Source organism: Benincasa hispida, chromosome 10 (assembly GCF_027475165.1).
Source record: "Benincasa hispida cultivar pf3 chromosome 10, pf3_genome.v1.1, whole genome shotgun sequence".
In the NCBI taxonomy this organism is placed as follows: domain Eukaryota; kingdom Viridiplantae; phylum Streptophyta; class Magnoliopsida; order Cucurbitales; family Cucurbitaceae; genus Benincasa; species Benincasa hispida.
Window position 1 is genome coordinate 13,482,442 of NC_143487.1, and position 16,180 is coordinate 13,498,621.

Consider the following 16,180-nt stretch of genomic DNA (forward strand, 5'->3'; position numbering starts at 1 on the left):
GAATAACTGACTAAACTCTTTAGTCACGAGATCCATCATCCGTTAATTGTTGATCACTCCATTAAAGACCGACAATTTCACTCTTTGCACTATAGATATATTTTTGTGTCCATATGACCAATCAACAGTGCGATAACCCTTCACAAATCGCTCGTAAGTACAGCTAGGCCAATTTACCGTTTTCCCTTGTAGTTACATATAACTCCTTAAATACCATTGATTCCTCTAATGAACAATAAGTATGATTGAGTCTTCTCTTCCAAAGAGAGGGTGTCGCCATTATGTTCAAGACCTGGAATCAGCCCTTAAGAGAGCAATTTATCTACTTGCCCCTACTTCGGGGAAGAAGTGAATTCCGTCTTGTGTAGCCGAGTTCCCAGCTCTCCAATCAGACACATCCCCAAAAAAGTAGGCTTGTTGAGTTGGCAATCTGGTCACTCTCACCCATACTAATCAAAGGATCACCTTCATAGGCAGGAGTTCCCAATTCACTCAAGATTGAAGTCATGTCACCTATGGTCATTTTAGTGAAATGTAAGTCTCAATTATCAACGGCGTTATATAAAGAGACTAATCATCTCGTGGTTCGGTCTTATACAAACTCTTTGTATAGGACACCCCCGCTCGCATGTCTCCACATGATTGGTCAGAATCAGACCATTTCTAGCACTTTATAACACTTGTAAACATCTACAAGGGTCGTATCCGTAATGTCACTAGGATAAGGTATCCCTCCTTTATCCATCTACTACAGACCATTTAGGTTATTACTTAAGGCATGATCCACTTGTATGTCTCATATACATGCTTAAGTTACATGAAATAACCACGAATCTTAGTTTATTGGATTTCAGTCAATGAAAATAAAATAACTCTTATTTTATTAATAACAATGTGTGTACAACATGTTTACAAACTATGAGACCACCGGGAGATTAGGACACCAATCCCAACAAAAATTATATCTTAGCTTAACATTTATGGTTCTAGGAATTGATAAGGGGAAACAAGGTAGGATGGATAGTAGATATTTCAAAAGGGTAGTATATGTTGTCTTCCCGCCTCCTTTCAAGTGAAAGAGGTAAGCTCGGGAGGGGATGTGACACTCTCTCCCTCATTTCACATATAATCGGAGATTCTTCATCCCGTTCGGGGTAAGGTCCCACAGATTAAATGGACAAGGCTCTTAGATGGAAAATGGTTTATTTTGTCGATATCTCTATTTTTTATAGGCTAAATTATGAGTCTCGATTTGTGTTCATGCGGTCCTAAACTTTTGTTTTTATGTTTATAGATACAAATAATTTTATTAATGATGTCACTTTTAAAGCCCATGAACTTAAATTTTTTTAAAGTTTTAGTGATAGGTTTCATTAGACACTTTTAAAGTCCATGAACTTAATCGACATAAAATTGAATGTCAAAGAATCTCTTTGGCACTTTTTAAAGTTTAGAGACTTATTTGACACAAAATTACAAGTGCAAAAACCTATTAGACACTTTGAAAAGTTTAAAAAATAAATAGACAAATTTATTTTTTTTTCTTCCATTTTTTTGTAGTTTGAGATACACGAGGTAAAAGATTGAACCATTAACTTTTGAAATAGTAATTTACATTCATCTACTAAGCTATGCTCTAATTGACATAAGAAGCTTGATTTGCTTCCATAATCTTTTCAACTTATTGGAATATATTATGCCAAAAATTAGTGCAAGCATGCATTTTGATTCTTTGCTTAGTGTTTCTTCATATTGTTAGGTTTTATACCCTAAAACTCGTAAATAGTAAATGTTATTAATTGACTGTCATTACTAAAGAGTTATCGATGTTAATTCAATAAATGTTATTGATTGTGTTGTATTCTATTTTCTCTTAATAACCCTAAATCTAATAAACTAATATTCAAGGCTGCCTCATGAGTCTTGAACTGTATGTGGAGACATATAGGGATCGATGTTCAAGAAACAGCTTAAAGGGTCTATAGTATAGAGATAAGGTTGGGTACCTTATCCTTGTGACATTATGGATACGATCCATTTTGTATTTGATACAAACGCAATGATCTAATGTGTTCATGTAGGTGACATGCAAGTGGAGGTATCCTATGCAATGAGTTTGCATAAGACCAGACCCTAAAATAGTAACCACTTGATGTAACATCGTTAACTAGTTAGGTTCATATTTCAATTGGATGACCTAGGCAACTTAATCTTAATCCTGAGTATATTATGAAGTCATATTCACGAGGGATTGTCCTTTGATTTTTATGGGTGAGAGTGGCCAGTTTGCCGACTCAACATGCCTACCATTTTAGGGACAAAACCGAGTGAGGTGCTGGGAACATAATAATACAAGATGGAATTCACTCATTCCCGACTTCAAGGTAAGTAGATGAGTTTTCCCTTAAGTGGTGTCTTCGAGACTTGAACAAAGGGCCTTACCCTCTCATTAGTCCAAGAGGAGTTTCTATTTATTGGTTGGACCATAAACAGGTTGTTCATTAAAGGAGCACTGGTACCTAAGGAGTCAGAGGTAAACCAAGGGTAAAACGATAATTTGACCCAGTTGGAGTTACAAACACTCGTGAAGGACCAATTTATTGGTATTGGTCTATATCCATGGACACAGAAATATATTTGTAATGAGAAGAGTGCAGTTGTGGATCTTTAGTGGAGTGTACCCACAGTTAACAAATATTGATTAATTTGGTTTATGAGTTTAGCCAATTAATCTCATATTATTGGAGTTTCTGATTTGTAGGTCCCCTTGTTAGCTCACTAAAGGATATTAAAGATGGATGATTTTAATTGTTCAAATCAATTTGAGGAAATTGTATATTAATATGATTAATATGTAATTGATTATGGATGTGATCTATAATTTAAATTAAGTTGGAAAGAAACATTTGAATGAGATTCAAATAATTAATTTAAGTGAATTAGATTCATAAAGAATTAATTAATAGAGAGGTGTCACATATACACATACGATATTTATGGTAATTAAATAAATACGTTAAATTGGATTTAATGTATAAAGGACTATTTAATTAATGTGTTAATTAATTAAATTGGTGTTATTTAATTAATTATGCACAAAGGTAAATTGGGAAAGACTTGGAGAAGGTGCTAACCCTTCTCCATATAAAGTCTTCCTGAGGGCCAGATTTCATTTTGCAATTGTTACCCTAGCCACCAAAGAAATCTTCTCTGCTTTCTCCAAAAAAATTTCTCCTCTTCACCCTCGTCCAATAGTTAGATGCCACTTATCTTTCTATTGGAATCCTAAAGAATAACAAGGTTGTGTCGGTCGTGGTCGTGTTCAATATTGTTCTAGGAGACGGTTGTGTTGGAGATCGTGTTCGTTGAAAAAGCGAGAGGATCGTTCTAGGAGCTTGAGAATCTTCAAAGGTAAGAATGGTTCTTCCTTATTTCCCTTCTTCTCAAGCATGCTTTTAACATGTTTATCTTTCTATATTCTGTTTAGAACATTTTTTTTTTAAATGGAATTTCGAGATGCAAGGCATTCACACACTTCCGCTCAAGATTCGATCTCAACACATATTAAGACTAATGTTTGGTTAGCAATTTCATAGTTGCTAGTTTTTTAGTGTAATTCGAGAGTTTGTAGACTAGTTATTTATTTTCCTACATATTGTTATTCCTTCACACTAGAAGTGATAGTCAGTTTCATTTTGTTCAGGACCAATAAGAATCAAACCAAACCAATTGATTTTATAAAGAAGAAATCCAAATCGATGTCCAATAAAAGACAAAGCCAACAAATTAGTTTTTATTTGCTTGATTGTTTGTATTTTCTTTTTTCTTACAAAATTTTATTTTATTTCCCCTTTTGTTTTGAATTGGTCCTCTTTGCTCATTTTAAATAAAAATTTGGTCTATTTTTATTTTTATAGATTGAAATTGAACTCTTTTTTATATTTTTTTGCACTTTTCTAAAAAAACAACATACACGATCCCCAATCATTCGTATTCTTTATAAACAACAAATCTATGTGCATCATACTAATTAAAATACTAGAATATATATATATATATATATATATTTCGTTTGATTCGATTTTGATTGGTTTTTTCAATAAAATCCCAATCAAAATAATACTTTTTGGTTTTCTCCAACAAATCAAGATGTCCAATTTTATACTAAAAATATCACAACAATTCAGTAGATATGTTTGGATCGATTTGGTTTTTTTTTTTTCTGAATTTTTGTTGCACTCCTACTTCACAGATATTTTTACACTCATTTAGCTCTCATTTGAAAAAAAAAAAATTATTACTATTTATTAGTTCAAAAATATATTGAATTCAAGCTTTTATTATCTTTTAGTACCTTTGCAAAAAACAAAAACAAAAAGTTATGTTAAAGTTGATAGTAATTAATTTATTTAGAAAACATAAAAACAAATCATTTGAGGAATAAATGAGAAGAAAGCGTGTCTCACCAACTTAAATTCATTTATTATATAAAAAAATGGAAAGAATTTTATGTACATAAATAATGTATTATTTTCACAGAAAAATCTAAAACAGCCGGTAGCGGCCACGTGTCAACGGGCGAATCTCCCTCGAGAAGACGGCGAGGAATGAGACGATGAAGTAGACGAGGACCCGCTCCCTACACTTTCGGATCCAGACCCGTAGAACAGATCCGATAAATAATTACCCAAATCATCAGGGGATAATCGGATCACATTATCCGACCCAGAAATCCGCCTCACCCGAACCCGATTCCTCGCGTAAAACTCGCCGTATAAAGCTCCAAGTTCCCTCGCCAGTGAAATCTTCATTTCATCGCGAAGCTTCTGATCGGGCACGATCCAGGAGGCTTGTTTTCTGTAAGTTTCTTCGAAAGCTCTGTTGAAATTTCTGAACGATTCTCTTGCTTCCTCCGGCGATATTCCCGCTGTGACATCCGCCGGAAGCGACGAGAACACTCCATTCCATCCAATGCGTCTGTACTTGGAGGAGTACAGTTTGATCTTCGATTCGTGCCTCTCAATCCAGTCGTTGCCAAGGATGAATCTCAGATTCGAGGTACGAACTTTTTCAACGACGTAATGGAGATTATTCGCTAAGAACAAGTAGGAGAGAGCGACGTCGTTGTAATACTCTGCTTTGCCATCGAGTTTGCAGAGGAGGACGAGAATCAACCAAGCGAAACGTAAGGTAATCGGACTATCTTCTTCTTTAGGTGTTCCGTAGTATGATTCTGGCATTGATAATTTCGTTGCTAAAGGCCAATCGGCTACAATGTCGTTCAGTATTCCACTGTAATCTGAGAGGAAAGATATGTAGTTCATCACGTAGCGAGTTAGTGGATGAACTCCGCCTTTAGGAACAGGCGTTTTCGATGATTCTTTCTGAATAGCCATTTCGAAGTCGTTGATTAATGTGCGAATGTTCTCTCCGAGTTTGATTAGTGAACTGACGGCTTGAGATTGTACCATTGATGTTGCCGTGGATGAGAAAATGTAATCGATCTCCGGCCAGAGATCGGCTATGGCTTCGTATAGATCTAGTGTAATGAAAATTTTCTCTGGAGTTTTTTTGTATTTCGCAACTAATTCTGGAAATTCAAACAGAATCGTTGCTCCATCTTTAGAAATTTGAGCGAAGCACGATTCTCTGATCGGAACAGAAGCTGAGAAAACGTGATCGCAAAGGACTCTTTCTCCTTCAAACAAAGACTTCACTGCCGTTTTCACACCTTTCAACCAGATTTTGATTTTGATCTCCAGAACCTCCCAATCCATCTTCTGAACTTTCGCAAAACTCAATTTCTCAATCCCTAGATTATAGAGACTCTCATCAATAATCGATTTCCTCACAGTTTTATAAACCTTCACACATTCTTTACCATAGCCAGTCGATATCATACAATCCGCAATTGCTTTCAAATCCGCCATAGCCGAGATAGAAACTCGCTCAACCTCCGCAATAGATTCATTAGCAAATCGGAATTCATCTTCCGATTCCAGTTCAAAATCAGAAACACTCGATCTGGCGGATAACGTCATCGGCGATTGGACGCTAGAAACCGGTTCTGGATACAAATACTCTCGATTAACAGACAAAATCTGGTAAAACTCTTTCTGAAGCCTCTCCATGGCAATCTTCATCAAATCATGAGCACGCATAAGCTTCTTGGAAGATGAATCCCGAGAAGCAAGACAGTGCATGGAAGCATACAAACCCTTCACCGCTTTGATATATTGCCGAGCTTCATCACGACCATCCCCTTGAAACAAAGAACCAACAATGGTGGAATCAGGTCTCCATTTTGTCACAAACGATTCTGCAACTTCAAGATTCTCTTCCACCATTGAATCCGATAAAGTGGGGCGAGACGAGTGAGACGACGACGACGGCGACGGCGTGCTCGGTATTGAAGAAGAAGTTGGAGATTTAAAGAACACACTCCTCATTCCCTTTGGCGGCATCGATAAGTAGGAATTCAAACAATACAAAATGACCTAATTAACTCAGAAATGAAATGAAATGAAATTGTATAGATTTTTGGAATTGGGTGATTTGAGAGAATTTGATAGAGGAAATTTGATGGGGGAAATGGAGAATTGGAGGGGGGTATTTATAGACAAAAGGGGAAGAAAGGGAATTACTAATTAGCTTGATCCCAAAGCAAATAGGGAAGAGAGAGAAACCGAGTAATAGGGATATTATTATTAAAAAAGTTGATGTTAATTTAAATTTGTAGCTAAAAAATAATAATCATGTTTTGACCTAGCAGTAAAAATGTAGATATAGTTTTAATAAATGACTAAGAAGTCAATTGTTTAATTTATGGTGGTCACTTACTTAAAAATTAATTTCTTATAAATTTTTTTGACATCAAAATATTATAGGGTCAGGTGGCTTGTATAAGCTGATTCAGACAATAATGAATTAAAAAAAAATCTTAGGATAAAAGAGGAAAAATGTAATAGCTGTATATGTTGTATGTGGGTGCATTTGACCAAAAATATTTGTTTTGTTAGTTTTGGTGTGACGTTGATAAATGAGAAACACGGTCTTACCATTCTAATCCGATTGCGTGCAGAGTATCAGATGAATGTAAAACATAAGAGATACCCAAATTTTGATTGGTATTTGGACTTTTACAAGTCTGAAAAATGACCAAATTTTCTTCATGGAAAGTCCACTTTTCCCCATTTTAAATGTTGCACAAGTTTATACATCCTTTGGTTTTTTGTGGGGCAGGTTCCGAACCTTAATTTTTAATGAAGGTAAAGGGTGATTTAATAGTTGAGCTAGGTTTGTGTTATCATATAAGAAGGAAGGAATGATAATTGACATGTCTTCAATGTTGAGTGATAGATAATTTATATGAATTAGTGCGCATGTTTGTTGATGTTATCAATGGGTATGAATAAAATAAAAGTATAATTTAGAAGTTGATATAATTCATAAACTTTATAATTTAGAGACTAAAGGGAAAGAATGGCCAAAAGCTAACCAACTTGATTTTAACTTAACCTATGAATCCTTGTTGAGTTTTGTCCAATTTTGTTTCTAGGTTTCAAGATTTATACTTTAAGCATGCATTTGGGGCAGGGACTATCCTAAGACTATAATAACAACTTCTTGCTATAGTAAATATTATTTTGTATTCCCAATTAGCTACAATCAATACTAGGTCAAAATCCTCATTTGCTACAGTATTTACTATTTGTTATAGTTTTTACTATTTTACGCTTTTACTATTTTACGCGATAGTGTTTAATATTTTCTTATCAAATTAAAATAGTTTACACCTCAAACAAATACTATTATAACCCAAACTAAAATAATCTATATCCCAAACACAAATTATCTTTACCTAAATATAATAACCAACTCCTTATCCCAAATCCCTCCTAAGTGTTATGCTTTACCTTAAAAATTTTACTTTTAACCTTGATATTTTATTAAATATTCATTTTTATTATTGTGTATTAATGTTTATTAATTAATTTAAAAAAATTATTAATTTTCACTATATATATATATATATATATATATATTTTGCATTGCTAAAATTAATTTTAAAATTTTAAAATCTAGAAATTAAATGAAAAAACTAAACTTAAAACTTACCAGTAAAATGTGCATTAATTAGGATTTGTATGGAAGATAATAAAGAATAAGAATCAATTGAATTGAAAAAGCATCCATTAGAGCTGTCATGGAATTAGGAAAAATGTACATTCTCAAATGGTTTTGTATGGTAACATTTTGAATGAGAATAAACTTAAATAAAAGATGAGAAAATCAATATTGAAAGCATCAAAAGAGCATAACTTGGTTGATTTAAGGAATATGTTTTCAAACTAAAGGTCGGATCGAATGTGAATTCAATACAATAAATAAAAATAAAAATAAAATTTATCAATACATAAAACTTACAAAACCAACAACTTGATCTAACTCAAAAGTAATGACAATTCCAAAAACCACCCTTAAATATGATCGTAATTACAATTTTACCCTTAAACTTTCTATTGTAAAAATTGAGACTTCAAATTTATTTATATGTTAAAATCGAATCCTTAAATTTATAACAGATATAGAAATTAGACCTTCAAATGATAAAAATTGAACCTTCAAACTTATACAACTGTTATAAATTCTACGATTATATAATTTTGTGGATCCAATTTTAATACTTAAATAAATTTAAATTCTTAATTTTTATAACTAAAAGTTTGATGATATAATTATAATTATCATCTTATTTAGGGTGGTTTTTACGAATTTCCCTAAAAAGAAACAAGAATCAAGAATCACAAATCATCCATTTCTGAATGTGATTTTCGCTCTCTGACCCTCATTCCAAAATCAAGTGCTAAGCCAAATTTCTTGGTTTGAATGAATCGTTAATATTAAATGGTTTAATCTAATTAAAAATATTTTACAAATAAAAATTCACGTGTAAAAGAATGGGATTAGTAGAGACAATAATTAATAATTAAATTATTATTTTGAGCATCTACTATTGGAAAGTCCAATCATAAAATGTTGGCTCTGAAGCACACCAAAATAGCCACGCCTCTTTGTTGCCACCCTTTTCGGACTCTTCTCCTAATTTCACTTTTTAAAGTCAATTTATTCTTCTAAAATCTGTTTATTTTAATCATATTTAAATTATTTCAACCATCATAAATTATTATTTAATTTACATTTTGTCCTTTAATTACCTGTCTGTTTACAGTTATACATATTCAAACAGTTTGTGACTAATTCCCTGTTTTAATTTAATTGGACGTGGTTTGGGTCGTTAATCAAATTCATTACTTTAATTCATTATATATTCATCTAATTAACACACACATATATATTTTATATATATCCTGCTTCCTGAGAAATGTGTTCGTGTGTATATTGGACAAACTAAATTTAATATTACAAGTTGAAATGAAGATCCAAATATTTGATTTTGACCAATTCTTATAAATGTGTATCTTATATAATTTTAATTAATTGAATAATTTTTTATTTGAAAATTGGAAAAAAATTGTTAGGAGATTTTGTCCATATTCTTTTAACTTACATGGAAATTGGAAATCAATTCTCAAAGAAACAACTCGAAATAATTTAAGTTCAATAGATGGTAATGTTATTGAAAATTAGAATGTAATGTAATAGAAAGGTTGGTCCATATAATAATATTAATTAATAATATTGGCATATGATGATGGATGAAAATAATTCTCTTTACGAGAAAAACAAAATATGAATTTTGATTTTTTTTTTTTCGAGAAGGATGAATTTATGAAATTTTAAAAAAGAAAATATCGTGATGTTTCGTATTTATGGTCTAGATGTAGATTATTATTCATGCATAAAAAGATACATCACTTTGCTACGTAACCACTAAGAATGTTAAAAAAACTCAACAACTCAAACAACCCGAACTATAAGGGTTGGTCTGGGTTGTTTGAGTTGGATTAGTTTTACTCTTGGGTTGGGTTGGGTCTCGGGTTGACTTAACTCAACCTCGAATTACGTATATATATATATATATATATAGTTTAAAGTTTGACTACTTTTGGTTAATGAATTTATGAATTTTTAATATATTTTTTTAAAACTATTATGATGTTTGTATTTGTTTGAAGTTTGTAATAAATTATCATAGATATTTGGTTTTTAACATTTGAATTGTATGTGATTTTACATATTTTAAATTAATAAGAAAAAAGTAAGTTATAATCCAACAACCGAACCCAACCCAACTCGAACTTTAAGGGTTAAGTTGAAGATTTTGTTTGGGTCTTTTGGATTGCCAATCCAATCAATCTGAATTTTCAGGTTAGGTTTTCGGGTAGGTCCAAAAAACATCCTCAACCCAACCAAATCCATATACACCCCTAATAACCACTTCAAGTTGAATAGTTGTAATTTGTAATGGAACAAAAGAGATGATTGTTTGTCAAACATATACATCTCAATTGTTAGAATTTCATGTTTTATATTTACAGTTTGTACTACACTCAAACATGAATGATACATCACTTTGATTCAAATAATTATAACAATTGACACGAAAAAAATTACTAAAATATGTAAAGACAAAATAGGAATGTAAAGATTTTTTTCCTCGTAATCATTTTAATATATGGAATAGATATAAAAGGTTAAAATATTATTTTTATCACTACACTTACTTGTATATCTATAACAGTTGTATAGTTTTTGAGATATTGCAACTTGATGTTGTTGTGATGATTAGTTTCTTGATTTCAAAATTTATTATTTTTATCAATTATAAATCGTAGTATAGTACTCAAAATATAATATGGTATATTTCTTCATCTAATTTCTATATTTCTTTCGTGTATAGTTTACCAAGTCAATGATAAGACATAAGAAAACTTAATTATCAATCAAGAAAGATGCATCAGTTTCTAAAATATCATATAGTAATTGGAAGTAAACTTAATACCAAAAGTATATATACTATATAGAATTGGAAGTAAACTGATTGATTTTCCACCAATTACTGTATTCAATATCTTGTGCTCTAAACATCTTGAAGTGATCAAAGATTACTTAAGTAATGAAGAGAGAGAACGAAAATGGTTGGTACATCGAATTTACACGCATTCGTCGTTGTCACGGGTCCCTCATAAGTTCAAGTCTTTGATTTTCGATTTGTTTCTTCTAGTTTGGTTTCGTTTTTTACATTGACATGCGAGAAAGATCTTTATACCGGTGTATTGTAGAGCTTACAACAATTTGATGCTTAAGTACAATGAATGTATAGTTCAAATAAGAACATAAAAATAAGGACAGGGTTTATATTTGAAGATAATTACTTGCTCTTCCATTTATGGTCATCAAATGAGGTTATTTATAGTGCCTTCCTTTTGACCGTCGCATGTAGTAACGTATAACTCTTGCGATGTTAGGGTGGTTTACAATACTCAAGGTTACAGGGCGCCTAACCTAGCGTAGCTTGGTTATTTATCGATTGATATATGAATATGGTTTGCCCAGAATCAGAGGTTTTGGCTTTTTCTTTTGGGATGCACGTTTCCTCATGTCGCCTCCCAATTTTCTCTTTGGCTCGCCTTTGGGCATTGAGTCTTGCGTAGGGAAAACCTCAACAAAAATGATAAATATTTGGACTTTATAATTATTAAAATAAGAGGGAAAATATCAATTTATACATTTAACCTATATGGCCCTTTTGGTTCATGGGAATAAGATGTGGGAATGGGAAATGATATTTTATCACCATGTTTGGTTCAAATTTTTAACCTTGGGAGTGGAAATATCTTATTCCAAGGCGTTTTATATTATCATTCATAAATGTTTTTTTTTGTAACCACCCAAATAGATGAGTTTTCTCCTTTTCCAATTGTTTTTCTCTCTCTTACTTTTTATCTTTTCATTTTATTTGTTTTTTCTTTGTTGATATTGATTAATTAATTAATTTATTTTATAGATGTGTTTAAATTAAATTATTTATAATTGACATATATAATTAATTTTATTAATAATAATGTTAATATAATAATTTATTCTATTATGAATTAATATGAAAACCATAATTTTAAAAAAAATATATATGAATAACCATAATTATATTTGCTTAAATCCCTTTTTATTAGTAATATATATTAACATCATAAATTATTTATTAAAATTATTAATTAGTATTTACAAAAATATTAATTAATTGACTAATAATAAAATAAGTTAATTTTTTCAATTAAACCATCTTCTACATTTGTACTTCTAGTTTTAATCTATGATCATAGCTATTTTTTTTTAATTAAAAACATTGTTTGGTGATTTAAAGTCAATTAGTTTATATCAACTTCTTTTGTATATATCTAAGGCTTATAATTGACATTAAACAATTAGTTAATTAACTCTTCAATAATAAATTTACAGAAAACAAAATAGATATTTAAATTAATTATCAATATATTTTAAATAAAAAATTGATAATATAAATGTGCAATAAAAAATTTAATTGATAATAAATATATTAAACTAGAGGATGAGTGGGTAAATTTAGTTAAATTTTATTGGTTTAAAATTGATTTGATACCTTAATGTAATAAAATAAATTACCAAACGAAAATTAATTATTGAAATTAATATTTATTAATTTTATACTTTAAAATTGCATAAAAAAGTATAACACGCATTCTCAAACATCCTATTCTCATTCTCATACATAACCAAACACAGTCATTTTTTATTCCCAAACATCTTATTCTTAAATATCATATTCTTAGACATCTTTTATTCCTAGACATCTACAAAACTTTAATCCAAACGGCCCCTTTAGGGGTTACATTAATTTAAACTCTAAACTAATAATTGTATCAATCTAAATTATGAACTTTAATTGTATCAATCTAAATTATGAACTCTAAACTAATAATTGTATCATTTACACTCTCCATTATGTATTATTTGGGAAAACCTCATGTGAAACTTAAAAATTTATCAATTAAATCCCAAAACTTTCACAAATGAATCAATTTAGACTATTAGCTATAATTTTCTTAGAATAGTCCATGCATTTACTCTAATAATCCATTTTATAAATCTGACATTTGAAGAAGTTAACTAACATTTAAGAATTAAACATGGACAATTTTCAAAGATAATTGTAATGGATGACCTAAATTGATTTACTTATGAAAATTTAGGAGTTTAATGATCAAATTATAAATTTTATATGATATTGGTCGAATAAAATATAAAGAAGAGTGTAAAACTGATATAATTACAAAAGTTCGAGATTTAAATTAATATAATTATTAGTATAGGATTTGAAACGATAAATCCTCCACGAATTTAGAGGTTCATATTTGTCCAAAAAAAAAAAAAAAGATCAACACAATACACGTGGCAAAGATTGAGGGGAGCCTAATTTATTTAACTTATTTATTTAAAAAGTGAACATAAAAATTAGAGGATGAAGGAAGAGGGGATGTTTGACTAAAATCAAATTAATTAATTATTAATAGACAAAAGTTCAAACCGAAATTTTAAATTTTTTATTATTATTTGCAGGCATTTCTAGGGATCTCGCAAAATCTATTACTCATGTTGGGTCAACTTTGATTCTTTTACTTCTTGATTTTTTTTAAAAAAAAATTATGAATTTTGTTAGATTTATTACTTTAATTTCAATTCAACTTTTACCGTTTAAATTACATCTTAGTAGTAGTTTCATTTTTTTTTTTTTTTTTTTATTTTTACAAATTTTGTTAGATTTTATTGAATTATTCTTATATCATATATCATCTTTTATACGTTTAAAAGAAAATATTCGTCACATTTCTACATAAGTTTGAACTATGATATTGTTACAATTAACAAGTATATGAAAATTTGTAACTTTAAACAAAGCGTACTACATATTTAATATAAAATTAAATTTAAAATTTGGAAACTACTACTAAAATATTATTTAAATTATAAAAATTGAATTGAAATTAAAGTAATAAATCTACAAAATTATTAATTTATCGTTGCATTGATTTGTAAAAAAATTTCATATATAGTGGAGATTACTTTAAATGTCGAAGTTGATAGTAGAAATTGATGTTGGTTGAGTTATATAAAAAAGTAATTACTATAATATCTCTATTGTCTCATGCTTCTGTTTGAGCTCTTGCAAATATTTACAGCTGAAGAAGTGAGATATGTATTGATATTGAGCTTGAGACCACCAATATAGACTTAGAAAAAATCTGGCTTCAACTATATGACTTTTACTCTCTCTTTCTTACCTCATTGCTTACTTCAATCTCTCAAGTCTCACTTTGATATGATTATGACCACCTCAATCCATATTTAATTCACTACTTAATCAATAATCATAATGTAATGTCCTTTTCATTTTATAATGTTCTTTGGCTTTTTCACATTAGATTCAACCAAATGAAACACTGTTTTTCGTGAGGTAGATTTGAATCTCATACCTTAAAGTTTATACTATAGATTTATGTCAGTTGAATTATATTCGTGTTAGTTTGGTTGTCTACTATGTTATGCTATAATTTGATGACTTAATAATAAGTTATACAATAATTATAATGCTATAAGAGAGATATTGGATTAATGTGTTATTGCTTTACTTGAAATTTCCTTTTTTTAAGGTCTAATCAAAATTTATAATGTCAATGAAAATGTTGAAGTCTCAATTTTACGAAGAAAATTAATGGAAATATGAATAAAATGTAATGTGGATGGATATTTATGAAAATATTGAAAAATATTCCATATGTGTAAATATTTTATGTTTTTTAAATAAATTAAAATGTTTATTATATTTTTCTTTACCATATAAAAGAATTGTTGATTCACATCTATCACATCCATATAATGTGGAAATATCAATAAAAATGTATAAATATCATAGTTATAATCATTTTTAATTGACATTTAGAAAAGTTGCAAAAACAAAGAAAGAAAAAAAATTCTAGTGTAGTTTCTATTTTTAGCCTTTAGCTCCGGTGTATTTATGATTATATTAACTATTGCGCGTAGCTATTTTTCTTTGGGATTTAATGATTTTGATAATTTTCAAAATATTAATTAATCCAATTTTGAAAGTTGGCAAAAAAAAATAAAAAAATAAAAAAATAAAAAAAATAACTAACTAACTAAACTTTGAAAACCAAATATTTATGGACCACAGTTTTCTTTTTTTTTTTTCTTTCTTTTTTTTAATGAGTAGATGTGTGAATTAGTGGTGTTCATGGATTGAATTAAAGAACTTTTTTAGACTCAACTCAATTGTTTGGGTTCTAAATTTTTTCAACCTAAATAATCCTTATTAAAAAATGAACTCAACCCAATTAAAAAATGAACTCAACCCAATCTAACCATGAAGTATTTGGGTTGGGTTGGTTCGGGTTAATCGGATCGTCTATTTAAAATTTTGTTCTAAAAACAAGCCAAACGTAAATATGTAAAAATCTAATTTAATTACATATATTGAATTAAAATTAACAACTCAATTTCAATTTATATAGTGAAAATTTTATATCTAAAGTGCAAAGAAATTACTCTTAAGAGTTGTTGAAGAATAAATCATTCAAAAAAATATTGGAATTAAATAAAATTAAAATCAATATATGTATAAATAATTGTGTTACAAGTAATAAAAAATATACTTCAAAGTTAATAATAAATTCGGGTTGGTTTGGGTTATATTAGGTAAATCTATTAACCAACCCAATTCATAAAATTTTCATTTATTTGAACTCAACCCAACTCAATTAAAATGAGTTGATAACCCAACCGCATAAATTAGGTTGGATTTATCGATTTTTTTGAATGATCGAATTTTTTTGACCGCACCTTGGTTAACGAGGACACAATCTTTTCTTTTTTCTTTCCGTTATTATTTTGGGGACAAAAAAGAAGGAAAGAAAATAAATAAATAGCCTTTGATAAGTTAATTACCTATTAAAAAGGGAAACGTGGGGTCCAATCCATTTTCCCACGTCCACGTCAAGGGTCACCAGACAACGAGATGAAAGGGAGTGGGCCACCGTTGATGGGCCCTGATGGCGGCCCAATAAAGGAGCCCACATTGACTTTGTATATCCATGTCGATTGTCAAATGCCATCAGCAATTACGAGAGACCATAGACTGTTTATCTATGAAAATAAGTTTTCC

At 29.8% G+C, this 16,180-nt stretch overlaps 1 pseudogene across 1 annotated transcript; it reads right to left on the reverse strand.

The window, feature by feature from the left end:
• Window positions 1-4,460: 4,460 nt before the first annotated feature.
• LOC120089299 (exocyst complex component EXO70H1 pseudogene) lies at window positions 4,461-6,965 on the reverse strand (annotated as a pseudogene). Its single transcript, XR_016524100.1, has one exon. The product of XR_016524100.1 is annotated as an exocyst complex component EXO70H1 pseudogene (transcript).
• Window positions 6,966-16,180: the final 9,215 nt, after the last annotated feature.